The sequence below is a fragment of the Mandrillus leucophaeus genome, unplaced genomic scaffold (assembly GCF_000951045.1).
Source record: "Mandrillus leucophaeus isolate KB7577 unplaced genomic scaffold, Mleu.le_1.0 Scaffold513, whole genome shotgun sequence".
Classification (NCBI taxonomy): domain Eukaryota; kingdom Metazoa; phylum Chordata; class Mammalia; order Primates; family Cercopithecidae; genus Mandrillus; species Mandrillus leucophaeus.
The window spans coordinates 885-12,128 of NW_012105509.1; positions in this window are offsets into that span (position 1 = coordinate 885).

An 11,244-nucleotide genomic window follows, 5' to 3' on the forward strand; every position below is an offset into this window, starting at 1 on the left:
CTCGCTTTGTTCAGGGCCCTCTTGTATGCTGTGGAATGGAGGGACCAAGTTCGAACTTGCAGTAAAAGATCCTTGCCGCTTGGCTTTGACTCTGGACTCTGGTGGTCTTCTTTGGGGAACAAACAGTCTGGGTATAACAGAGGGACCAAGTTCGAACTTGCAGTAAAAGATCCTTGCCGCTTGGCTTTGACTCTGGACTCTGGTGGTCTTCTTTGGGGAACAAACGGTCTGGGCATAACAGGCCTCCCAAAGTGCTGGGTTTACAGGCATGAGACACTGTGCCTGGCCAGGTTGTAGTGTTTTCTCTTTGTGATTTTTAACTTACATTTCCCTGCTTTCTTTTCTTTTTCTTTCTTTCTTTTTTTTTTTTTCTGAGACAGAATCTTGCTCTTGCTCTGTCGCCCAGGCTGGAGTGCAGTGGTGCGATCTTGGCTCACTGCACCTCCCGGGTTCAAGCGATTCTCCTGCCTCAGCCTCCCAAATAGCTGGGATTATGGGCACATGCCACCATGCCCAGCTAATTTTTGTATTCTCAGTAGAGACGGGATTTCACCACGTTGGTTGGGCTGGTCTCGAACTCTCTGACCTGTCATCTGCCCATCTCAGCCTCCCAAAGTGCTGGGATTACAGGCGTGAGCCACCGCGCCCGGCCCCATTTCCCTGCTTTCTAATGAGGTTAAACATGATTTTGTTTCTTTCTTTCTTCTTTTTCTTTTTTGAGACAGGGTTTCACTTTGTTACCCAGGCTACAGTGCAGTGGTATGATTGCAGCTAACTGCAGCCTCAATCTCCCAGACTCAAGTGATCCTCCCACCTCAGCCTCCCTTGTGGCTGAGACTACAGGCATGCCACAATACCAGGTATCCAGGAAAGTGTCAAAGTCTGTAAAATATTTGAAGAGATTTATTCTGAGCCAAATATGAGTGACCATGGCCTGTGACACAACCCTTAGGAGGTCCTGAGAACATGTGCCCAAGGTGGTGGGGGTGCAGCGTTGTTTTATGCATTTTAGGGAGGCATGAGACATCAAACACATTTAAGAAATACGTTGGTTTTGTCCAGAAAGGCAGGATAACTCAAAGCGGAGTGGGTGGGGGGCTTCCAGGCTATAAGTAAATTTAAACCTTTTCTGGTTGACAATTGGTTGAGTTTGTTTAAAGACCTGGGAAAGTAGCCGGGCATAGTGGCTCATGCCTGTAATACCAGCACTTTGGGAAGCCGGAGAGGGCAGAACACCTGAGGTCAGGAGTTCGAGACTAGCCTGGCCAACATGGTGAAACCCCATCTCTACTAAAAATACAAAAATTAGCCGGGCGTGGTAGCGAGTGCCTGTAATCCCAGCTGCTTGGGAGGCTGAGGCAGGAGGATCACTTGAACCCGGGAGGTGTAAGTTGCGATGAGCCAAGACGGCACCATTCAGCCTGGGCAACAAGAGGGAAACTCTGTCTGGAAAAACAAAAACAAAAACAAAAACAAAACCTGGGAAAGAAAGGCATTTTCCTTTCGAAAGAAACAAAATGTTGAAGTTAAAAGATTATGGAGACCAAGGTTCTTTTGAAGTCGTATAGTGGCTAGCTTAGAGACAATAGATGACAAATGTTTCCTATTCAGATCTTTAAAAGGTGCTACACTCTTAGTTAATCTCTTTAGGATTGAGAGGGCCTGGAAGAAAAGATCTAGCTATGTTAATATAGATTCTTTACAGATGCAAATTCCCCCCCACCCCCTCCACACACACACACAAAGGACAGCTTTGCAGGGCCATTTCAAAATATGGCAAAGGAAAAAAAAAAAAAAAGGCCGGGCGCAGTGGCTCAAACCTATAATTCCAGCACTTTGGGAAGCCCAGGCGGGCGGATCACCTGGGGTCACTGAGATTGAAGCCAGCCTGGCTAACACGGTGAAACCCCATCTCAACTAAAAATACAAAAACTAGCCAGGCGTGGTGTCGTGCACTTGTAATCCCAAGTACTCAGGAGGCTGAGGGAAAAGAATCGCTTGAACTTGAGAGGTGGAGGTTGCATTGAGCCGAAATTGTGCCACTGCACTCCAGCCTGGGTGATAGGGCGAGACTTCATCTCATAAATAAATAAATAAATAAATAAATAAATAAATAAAATAAAATAAAACAAAATATGGCAAAGAAACATGTTTTGGGGTAAAATATTTTGACTTTCTTCTTTGTTATGCCAGAATCAGATTGGAAAGTAAGTCACAATATATAGGGTTAAATAAAACCCATCTGATGAGAATTTATGGTTTGTAGGGCATGAATCCCCAGACCCATTAGATAGGAATTTGGGCAAGATAAAAAAAATGAGAGCTTAGTCCTCACTGGCTACTTTTTTTTTTTTTTCGATACAGAGTTTCATCACGTTACCCAGGCTAGTCTCCAACTCCTGGGCTCAGGTCTCCTGGGCTCAATCAGTCCACCAACATTTGTCTCCCAAAGTGCTGGGATTACAGCCTTGAGCTACCGTGCCCAGCCTGTGATTTTCTTTTTATTTTTTGAGGGAGAGTTTCGCTCTGGTCGCCCAGATTGGAGTGCAATGGCGCAATCTCGGCTCACTGCAACCTCCACCTCCTGGGTACAAGCGATTATCCTGCCTCAGCCTCCTGAGTAGCTGAGATCACAGGCGTCTGCCGCTATGTCTGGCTAATTTTTTCTATTTTAGTAGAGATGGGGTTTCACCATGTTGGTCAGGCTGGTTGGGAACTCCTGACCTCAGGTGATCCATTTGCCTCAGCCTCCCAAAGTGCTGAGATTACAGGCGTGAGCCACCGCACCTGGCCGAGCCTATGGTTTTCATATAACATATGAAGCATTTTGATTCTCTCAGATTTTACACTCAGAATACACTATCTACAGTTAATTCTCAACTTTTTCTCCTACTTAATTAAATTCTAAGAATACTAAGAAGATGAGCTGAGATAGGGTCTTGCTATGTTGCCCAGTCTGGTCTCAAACTCCTGAGCTCAAATGATTCTCCTGCCTCAGCCTCTCAAGTAGCTGGGACTACAGGCAGCTGTCACTATGCCCAGGTTTAGTCAGAAATTTAGAACTTGATCTCTTTATTTCATTTCTTATATCCATTAGATTGGCAATTCCAGTTAATGAGATAATTCCCAAAATGTATCTCAAATCATTCCACTGCCCTATGCACTGCCACTTCTTAAGTCCAGACCATCATCATATCGTTCTTGGAATACTACAACAACAACTTCATGTTTTTCACATTCTGCATTTTGTCACTGCCCTTTCCACTTCATTTTCCATATTACAGCAATAGGGGTATTAACTCTTACATCTTTTCAGTGTTTCCCCATTGCTCTGATAGAATTCAAATTCTGTCATAATCCAGAAGCCCCTGCAGGCTCTGCCTTAGGCTCTCTCTCTCACCTCATCTTTACTCATGCTTTTTTTTTTCTTTTTTTTGAGACAGAGTCTCGCTTCTTCACCCAAGCTGGAGTGCGGTGGCATGATCTTGGCTCACGGCAACCTCCGCCTCCTGGGTTCAAGCAATTTTCCTGCCTCAGCCTCCCCAGTAGCTGGGATTACAGGCACCACCACCATGCCCGGCTAATTTTTGTATTTTTAGTAGAGACGGGGTTTTGCCATGTTGGCCAGGCTGGTCTCGAACTCCTGACCTCAAGTGATCCGCCCACCTTGGTCTCCCAAAGTGCTTGGATTACAGGCTTGAGCCACCACACCTGGCCATTTTCTTTTTTTTTTTTTTTTTTTGAGACAGGGTCTTGCTTGAACCCGGGAGGCAGAGGTTGCAGTGAGCTGAGATGGTGCCACTGCACTCCAGCCTGGGCGATGCAGTGAGACTCTGTCTCAAAAAAAAAAAAAAAAAATTAATTAATTAAAAAGTGAAATGGAACTGAATAGACCATGTAAGAACGTCTTCATAGCCGGGCACAGTGGCTCACGCCTGTAATCCCAACACTTTGGGAGGCCCAGGCAGGTGGATCACCTGAGGTCATGAGTTTGAAACCAGTCTGGCCAACATGGTGAAACTACTACTAAACTACTACTACAACCTGGTGAAACTACTAAAAATACAAAAAGAAGCTGGGCGTGGTGGCAGGCGCCTGTAATCCCAGCTACTCAGGAGGCTGAGGCAGGAGAATCGCTTGAACCCGGGAGGTGGAGGTTGCAGTGAGCCGAGATTGCAACACTGCACTCCAGCCTGGGTGACACAGTAAGACTCTGTCTCGAAAAAAAAAAAAAAAAAAGAATGTCTTCATGTAGTAAGGATAAGTACTGTTTTCTGAAACTTTTGGTTAAATTATACATATTAAGTCATTAGATATGAAAGTCAATGCACTATGCATTTTGCCTTTCTGTGTAAGTTCCTGAAGTGACTAGTTCACCAGATCAGTTACTGGATCATAGTAATTAGTCAGTGAATATTTATAAATTGATTAAAACAAGCCGTGATAAGTATTGAGAAGCTGATTAAAAACTTTTGCTTAATTTCTCTACAGAGTTTCTTTTTTTCTTTTTTATTTTGTTTGAGACAGGGTCTTGTCTTGCTCTGTCACCCAGGCTGGATGCAGTGGCACGATCTCGGCTCACTGTGACCTCTGCTTCCCAGGTTCAAGGGATTCTCCTGCCTCAGCCGCTGAGTAGCTGGAATTACAGGCATTCGCCACCACGCCCGGCTAATTTTGTGTATTTTTAGTAGAGACGGGGTTTCACTATGTTGGTCAGGCTGGTCTTGAACTCCTGACCTCGTGATCCACCTGCTTTGGCCTCCCAAAGTGCTGGGATTATAGGTGTGAGCCACCACGCCCATCTTTCTTCTTCTTTTTGTTTTTCAGTTTATTTTTTCTAGCCAGGCATGGTGATGTACACCTGTAGTTCCAGCTAGGCAAGCTAAGGCAGGATGATCACTTGAGTTCAGCAGTTCATGACCAACCTAGCCTACATAGTGAGACCCTGTCTTTAAAAAAAAAAAAAAAAAAAAAAAAAAAAGAAGGAGGCCAGGCGCGGTGGCTCACGCCTGTAATCCCAGCACTTTGGGAGGCCGAGGTGGGCGGATCACGAAGTCAGGAGATCGAGACCATCCTGGCTAGCATGCTGAAACCCGTCTCTACTAAAAAAAAAAAATACAAAAAATTAGCCAGGCGTGGTGGTGGGCGCTTGTAGTCTTAGCTACTCGGGAGGCTGAGGCAGGAGAATGGTGTGACCCGGGAGGCACAGCTTGCAGTGAGCTGAGTTCAGGCCACTGCACTCCAGCCTGGGTGACACAGCAAGACTCTGTCTCAAAAAAAAAAAAAAGAAAAAATTAAAATGAGGCCAGGCGTGGTGGCTCTCACCTGTAATCCCAGCATCTTAGGAGGCTGAGGCTGGCAGGTCACCTGAGGTGCCACTGCACTCCAGCCTGGGTGACACAGCAAGACTCCGTCTCAAAAAAAAAAAAAAGAAAAAATTAAAATGAGGCCAGGCGTGGTGGCTCTCACCTGTAATCCCAGCATCTTAGGAGGCTGAGGCTGGCAGGTCACCTGAGGTTAGGAGTTCAGGACCAGCCTGGTAAACATGGTGAAACCCTGTCTCTATTAAAAACACAAGAATTAGGGACAGGCGCAGTGGCTCACACCAGTAATCTCAGCACTTTGGGTGGCCCAGGAGGGTGGATCACTTGAGGTGAGGAGTTCAAGACCAGCCTGGTCAACATGGTGAAACTTCGTCTCTACTAAAATTAGCTGGGCGTGGTGGTGCATGCCTGTAGTCCCAGCTACTAGGGAGGCTGAGGCAGGAGAATTGCTTGAACCTGGGAGGTGGAGCTTGCAGTGAGCTGAGATCCCGCCACCGCACTCCAGGCTGGGCAACAGAGTGAGACTATGTCTCAAAAAAAGAAAAATTAGGCACGGTGGCGCATGCCAGGAGACTTGCTTGAACCCACGAGGCAGAGGCTGTAGTGAGCCAAAACCGTACCACTACACATCTAGCCTAGGCAACAGAGTGAGACTCTTTCTAAAAAAAAAAAAAAAAAAAAAACAGGCCAGGCAAGGTGGCTTACACCTGTAATTCCAGCACTTTGGGAGGCCAACGTGGGCAGATCACCTGAGCTCAGGAGTTGGACACCAGCCTGGGCAACATGGTGAAACCCTGTCTCTACTGAAAATACAAAAAATTAGCTGGGCATGGCAGCGCACGCCTGTAGTCCCAGCTACTCCAGAGGCTGAGGAAGGAGAATTCTTGAACTTAGGAGGTGGAGGTTGCAGTGAGCCGAAATTGTGCTGCTGCACTCCAGCCTGGACTCCAGCTAAAAAAAAAAAAAAATCAACAAAAAAGAAAGATATTTATGGCTGGGTGCGTGGCTCATGCCTGTAATCCTATCACTTTGGGAAGCCGAGGCGAGTGGATCACTTGAGGTCAGGAGTTTGAGAGCCGCCTGGCCAAGACGGTGAAACCCCTTCTCTACTAAAATTAAAAAATTAGCTGGGTGCGGTGGCAGGCACCTGTAATCACAGCTAATCAGGAGGCTGAGGCAGGAGAATTGCTTGAACCTGGGACGCAGAGGTTGCAGTTAGCTGAGATCTTGCCACTACACTCCAGTGTGGGTGACAGGGTGAGACTCCATCTCAAAAAAAAAAAACAAAAACAAAAAACAACTAAACAAACAAACAGAAAAGCATATTTATGTTGTACCAGTATTCACAAGACTGTACTAATATTAATATAACTAGATAACAAGAAATATTTGAAAAACTAACTGACCCCTCCTCCTACACCTTATTGTTTGAACACTTCTGTTCTCTGAAAGCTGGAAAAGAGAAACAGATATGCTTCCTTGAGCTTACTGAATATTATTGGAGTACTTTTTCAAAAATATTAAATATTACTGTTATTTGTGTATTACAAGTTATTATAAAAACAAGATTGGTGTGTCAGGAAAGGCAGATAGATTTTAATATGTATCATAACTCAATTATTAGTCTGAGAGTTTCTAGCCAAGACACATAAACTTTTTAGTCCCTATTTCTGTTAAACTGGCCCCTTAAAGCCTATCTAAACGCCCGGGCACGGTAGTTCACGCCTGTAATCCCAGCACTTTGGGAGGCTGAGGCGGGTGGATCACGACGTCAGGAGATCCAGACCATCCTGGCTAACGTGGTGAAACCCCATCTCTACTAAAAATACAAAAAATTAGCCGGGCGCGGTGGCACGCGCCTCTGGTCCCAGCTACTCCTGAGGCTGACGCAGGAGAATCACTTGACGTGGGAGGCAGAGGTTCCAGTGAGCCGAGATCGCACCACTGCACTCCAGCTTGGGCGACAGAGCGAGACTCTGTCTCAAAAAGAAAACAAAAACGAAAACAAAACCTACCTAAAAGTAAAGAGAGCTTCAAAATGCTTACTTAGAAGGGGCTTAAGAACAGCAATCTGGCTGGAAAGTAGCCTAGATTTGAGTTGAAACTATGCTTGGCCGGAGGCGGTGGCTCACACCTGTAATGCCAGCAGTTTGGGAGGCTGAGGCAGGCAGATCACTTGAGGTCAGGAGTTCCAGACCAGCCTGGCCAACATGGCAAAACCCCGTCTGTACTAAAAATACAAAAATTAGCCAGGCATGGTGGCATGCGCCTGTAGTCTCAGCTGCTCGGGAGACTGAGGTAGGAGAAATGCCTAACCCGGGAGGAAGTTGCAGTGAGCCAATATCGTGCCACTGCCCTCCAGCCTGGGCAACAGGGCAAGACTCTGTCTCAAAAAACAAAAACAAAACCAAAATCAAAACCAAAAACCAAAACAAACACACACACATAAAACAAATACAAAACAACAAAAACAAAACCAACACCCGCCCCCCCCCCAAAAAGCGCCTATGTTTGCACAGCAAACACTGTGTTTTTACACATTTGTATGATATAGGTCAGTTAAAAAAAGAGCAACATTTTCTAAAAATGCTTTTATTCCTCTTTTATTAATTTTTTTGTGTGACAGGATCTCACTCTTTCGTGCAGGGTATAAGTACAGCATCCTGCAGCTTCCCCAGCTCAGGAGATCCTTCCGCCTCAGCCTCCCGAGTAGCTGGGACTACATGGGTCAGCATCACTATGCCCGGCTTTTTTTTTTCTTTTCTTTTCTTTTTTGAGATGGGAGTCTAGTTCTGTCGCCCAGGCTGGAGTGCAGTGGCATGATCTCGGCTCACTGCATCCTCTGCCTCCCAGGTTCAAGTGATTCTCCTGCCTCAGCCTCCTGAGTAGCTGTGGTTACAGGCACATGCCACAATGCCTGCCTATAATACTATTAGGGAAGGAGGACGGCAGCTTGGAGTAGGGCAATAGTAGTGGAGAAAGCAGCAGAAGGATTTGATAGATTTAGGAGGTACAATCAATTGGTCTTGCTGAGTGCCTAGAACATTGCCTGGCTGATGCTTGAGAAATATTTGTAAATGAATAAACTAGCCATGGAGCTTGAGGGACGGGGGTGAAAGGATGACTCTTAGGTTTTATGGACTAGGTTTTATGGTGCTATTCACTGAGAGAGAGAGAACAGGGTTAAAAAAACCTGGTTAAAGGATGCTACCTCTCACACATGCTTACTGTAAATTGGCTCTTCTCTCACCCCCATTGCCTTGACAGCAGCTTTTTTTTTTTTTTTTTTTTTAGAGTGAGTCTCTCTCTGTCTCCCAGGCTGGAGTGGCTGGAATGCAGTGGCACGATCTCAGCTCACTGGGTTCAAGAGATTTTCCTGCCTCAGCCTCCCGAGTAGCTGGGATTACAGGCACCTGCCACCATGCCCGGCTAAGTTTTGTATTTTTAGTAGAAATGGGGTTTCACCATATTGGCCAGGCTGGTCTCGAACTCTTGACCACAAGTGATCCGCCTGCCTTGGCCTACCAAAGTGCTGGGATTACAGGCGTGAGCCACCATGCCAACCCAGAGGGCAGTGGTTTTTTTTGTTTGTTTTTGAGATGGACTTTCACTCTGTAGCCCAGGCTGGAGTGGAGTGGTGCCACCTCACTGCAACCTCTGACTCCCAGGTTCAAACAATTCTTCTGCCTCAGCCTACTGAGTAGCTGGGACTACAGGCTCACAACACCATGCCCGGTTAAATTTTTGTATTTTTAGTAGAGACAGGGTGTCACCGTGTCAGCCAGGCTAGTCTCGAACTCCTGACCTTGTGATCCGCCAGCCTCAGTCTCCCAAAGTGCTGGGATTATAGGCTTGAGCTACTGCGCCTGGCCGATGGCAGTGTTTTGAACCAAATAATTTGTTCTTCCAGACCAGGTGAATACCCTACCCAAGGGCAGAAAATCCACAGATTGGCTAATGACTTGTATAATCTGGCTGGAAAAAATAACTAGGGTCAAGCAGTCTTTTATCCTTGATTTTGAACTAAGAAGCAGAGGAAGAGTCTGGCACGTAGCTGCAGAGGCAGAATGAAGTAACAAGATAGAGGTTAATAACAGCAAATTAGGTCAGTCAGATGAAACTAAAATCAGACGGAACGCTCAAATTTTGTAATTTTAAGTTTATTATTAAAAGGACCCTTTACAGAGGTGTGAGACTGGGCGTGGTGGTTCACGCCTGTAATCCTAGCACTTTGAGAAGCCAAGGTGGGCGAGGGGTATGACCTGAGGCCGGGAGTTCAAGACCAGCCTGGCCAACATGGTGAAACACTATCTCTACCAAAAATACAAAAATTAGCCGGGTGTGGTGGTGGGAGCCTGTAACCTCAGCTACTCGAGAGGCTGAGGCATGAGAATCGCTTGAACCCGAGAGGCAGAGGTTGCAGTGAGCCCTGACTGCGCCACTGCACTCTAGCCTGGGCACAGAGAGAGATTATCTCCAAAAAAAAAAAAAAAAGAACTCCGGACGCCGTGCTTCACACCTGTAATCCCAGCACTCTGAGAAGCTGAGGCGGGTGGATCATTTAAGGTCAGGAGTTCAAGACCAGCCTGGCCAACATGATGAAACCCCGTCTCTACTAAATATACAAAAATTAGCTGGGTGGTAGTGGCGTGCCTGTAATCCCAGCTACTCAGAAGGCTGAGGCAGGAGAATCTCTTAGGCCTCGGAGGCAGAGGTTGCAGTTAGCCGAGATCACGCCACTGTGATCAGCCTGGGCCAACAGAGTGAGACTCTGTCTCAAACAACCACCACCACCACCACCAATAAAAAATACAAAGCGATAGGCCGGGTGCGGTGGCTCAAGCCTGTAATCCCAGCACTTTGGGAGGCCGAGACGGGTGGATCATGAGGTCAGGAGATCAAGACCATCCTGGCTAACACGGTGAAACCCCGTCTCTACTAAAAAATACAAAAAACTAGCCGGGCGTGGTGGCGGGCGCCTGTAGTCCCAGCTACTCGGGAGGCTGAGGCAGGAGAATGGCATGAACCCAAGAGGCGGAGCTTGCAGTGAGCTGAGATCGGGCCACTGCACTCCAGCCTCGGCGACAGAGCAAGACTCTGTCTCAAAACAACAACAACAACAACAACAAAACCACAGGGCCACTAATAACATAACAGAGCTAGTAAAGATGGCTGGGAATATAGGTGGAAGTACAATCCCCGTTTAATTGCAACAAGGTTCTCTAGGTTACTTAGGGTCAGGTAAACTGGAGATCACTGACATGGAAAACAATAAAACCCTTATTGTTTATAGCTGTTATGTATAAATAGGTTATTAGCCTTAGGAAAATCATTTATGCCGAGTACAGCTTTTGAGTAAGCAAAAAGTATTAACGTCGGGTTGAATGTAATTGAAGCGAGACCTACTGGACGTGGGGTGGGGGTTGCAAGCCCATACAAAAGGCAAGCGCGGATAACTTATTTAACAAGGCTATGGGGTTGTGGGGCTCGGAAAAAGAAACATCAGCGGCGGAACCTGCTCTCAGCCACCTTGCACCAGAACACAAACAATGACTCAAAAATACACGCATATGAAACGAGTATCATCTCTAAGTGAATGTGAGTGCCAAGTAGAAAGCTAGTATCCGATTTATTATCGCAACGTCTTTGTACCATTTTAACAACCATTCCAGGAAGAAAAAGCCTATTGGGAATATGGTTAATTTATAATTAAGTGCTGTTTCCCCAAATTAAAGAAACAACAACAACAAAAAAATCTAAAAGCCGGCGAAATACTATTTAATTTACTCAGTAACCCTTTAAAACTCTTTTAGTTGGTGGATGGGAATCCGGGCGGGGAGGCGCACTAAACCGAACGCTGGGGCAAAGGTTTCCTAAACAGTTACCGGGAGGTAACTCCGCTTTCATCTCGGACGTGGCT